The sequence below is a fragment of the Bactrocera tryoni genome, unplaced genomic scaffold (assembly GCF_016617805.1).
Source record: "Bactrocera tryoni isolate S06 unplaced genomic scaffold, CSIRO_BtryS06_freeze2 scaffold_25, whole genome shotgun sequence".
NCBI classification, from domain to species: Eukaryota; Metazoa; Arthropoda; class Insecta; order Diptera; family Tephritidae; genus Bactrocera; species Bactrocera tryoni.
This window is the reverse complement of record NW_024395977.1, coordinates 31,472,749-31,475,473: the sequence shown is the minus strand read 5'-3', so window position 1 is coordinate 31,475,473 and position 2,725 is coordinate 31,472,749.

Here is a 2,725-nt window from a genome sequence, read left to right as displayed (position 1 = left end):
CAAACATAATTACAAGACAGTGATTTAAAAACCTTAGTAGATTAAAAATTTTTTACAAAAAAAAATTTTCTCAACCGTGTAACTTCAAATCCGTGTAAAAAAAGAGTCGGGTGTATATAAACCATATAGATATAAGGTTTTTACCAAAAAAGTAATGTTAATACTTGTATAATAAAATTCAGTTTGTAATGTATATAAGTATATTTTAATGATGAAATCGGAGGATAACCCCACTCCCTCCCTATATAACGGTACTGTTAAAAACTACTAAAAGTGCGATAAATTGGAAACTAAATACGCCAGATACATTAAATGTTACATTATTTATGTCTAAAATAGATAAATGTGTAAAAAAATATTTTACCTGTTTTTTGGACTGCCGCTTATTATCGCCAACCACTGGCTTGTTCCCAAACTTATTTTGTCTACCGCCCACTTTGAGAATAAATATTTGTTAGCGCCCCCATTTTTTCACCTATTTAAAAACCACTATAACTTCAAATTAATTATTGTGACCTATATATGTATATTAACGGAGAATTCTAAACGAAACTTTTACTATAACCAGCAACTTGAAACCTAAGCGCAGTAGGTAACATACAACGGCGCTTAGGTCTCAAGTTAACTCTTACGGGCTCCACCTGCCAATAAGAATGATTATTGAAACACAGCTTTATAGTATTAAAACAGAGAATATTTTATTAAAAATAAAACTAAAATAATCGATCCATATATGTATAAAAACTAATGTGAAGGATGAATCTGATGCTGTTTAATAAGTTTGTTAATACTCGTATCAGGTTCCAATTTACTCAAGAACAGTCGCAAGTCGCCACGTTCGGTAACAAGCAAACGCTTTCTATTTTTAGTAAGCAGTGTTGTCACAGCACTAAATCCACATTCACACAAATATGACGATAGGAATGCTATCAAGAATCGTTGAACGATTGACCACAATCCATGGTACAATTGCGAGATCGGTTTTTGTAGCCAAAACCATTCTTGGTAACCATTCTGATCTTGATTTTTATTTCCTCGTTTATTGTCAATTCTATAAGTTCTTCTTCCAGCTGAGGTGACATTGCTGTGTTGACATTTGAAAACGGATCCAACACCCAGTCTGGTATTTCCAAGTTCAAAATGTCCTGGTATCGTTCGGTGAAGTCAATGTGGAAGTTTTCCAAATGTTGGCAGTAGGCAAACAATTCGTCGTTACTACATGATACTGATAAATTCGGAAAATTGTGAAACTCACGTCTGCCCAGATTCTTTTTGTGTAGAAGCAGTTTGGCTGCGAAAGCAGCAACGACGTTTTTTGTTTTAAATAAATTTAGTTTATCGCCTTGCAGTTGGAGATTCATGTCGTTGAACAATTTATACAGATCTGTCATGTAAGCTATATCATTGATGTTATGAGCTTGTCTTGAAATTCTTTATCTTTAGTTTTCAAGAACTCTATAACAGAGTCAAACAGGTTGTAGAATCGAGTCAGACAATTGCTTCTTGATAGCAAACGAACTTCAGTATGAAACAACAAACGATTGAAATCCTCGTTATTAGTAACACAAAGCTGATGAAATAATCTATCATTAAAAGAGCTGTTGCGGATTTTATTGATTGCTTTGATGACATATTGCAGTGATTGAAATAGGTTTTTACTTAAGTTTCTAGCAACTAAATGTTGTCTATGAATAACGCAATGTACACCAAGGACATCTGGAATTTTATTTTTTAAGTACGCTATTAAGCCTTTATGGCTCCCTGACATAGCCGGAGCGCCATCCGTAGCAACTGAAATAATATTTTTCAAAGGAATTTCTTTCTCATCGCAAAACTTTTCCAATGTATTGAATATGGTTTCGCCTTTTGTATCGGGGTCTAAATTTCTATCAAATAATAGTTCTTCACATATTTTCTTATCTTTAATAAAACTCACGTAAGACAACAACAATGATTCTTCAATGTTTTCAGCCATTTCATCAATTCGTCTTTGCACAGAATTATTACTCAAAGGAATTTTTCGGATAATATCTGCGGCCGGTTTATGAAGCACTGTAGTTATTACTTCATTTGTTGCTGGCAATATTAACTCTTCTGCGATGTTATGTCGTTTGCCTTTTTGAGCAATTAACAAAGAGATATTGTTCGAAGCTCGAAGTCCGTCGTCATCTTGCTTAGCAGCTGCCGAAAATCGTTTTGCTACACTTGGCTGAGTATTATGCTTCTTCTCTAGGTCTTGAAAATATGCTACATTCTTGTCTCTCTTATCTGGATGCATTTTATTCAAATGATCTTGCAGTCTTGAAGGCTTCATTGCTTCATTCGAAAATGTTTTTAGACATAGAAGACACAAAGGCGAGGATGGGTTTGTGGGATTTTCAATGAATCCGAATTTAATGTATTCCGCACAGTATTGCCGTCTCTTCTTTTTTTCTTCCGACATTGTTTTTCTTTGAGAAATACGTTTAACTTCGCGAGTAGTGTAAAGGAGGCGTAAGTAATGCTCATCTATTGCGCGCAAAACCACAAATGAATATAAAATAAATATTACATTGCTTATATAGGAATACTTAAGCACAATTATTATATAGTAGTCCAAAAATATGAATTCTTATTTTTCCTAGAAATACATTTGTAAAAAAAGGATCTTTCTCCTTTTCATATTATCTTTTTTTTTCCCAGAAATACATTTATAAAAAAGGATCTTTATCCTTTTTTTATTTTC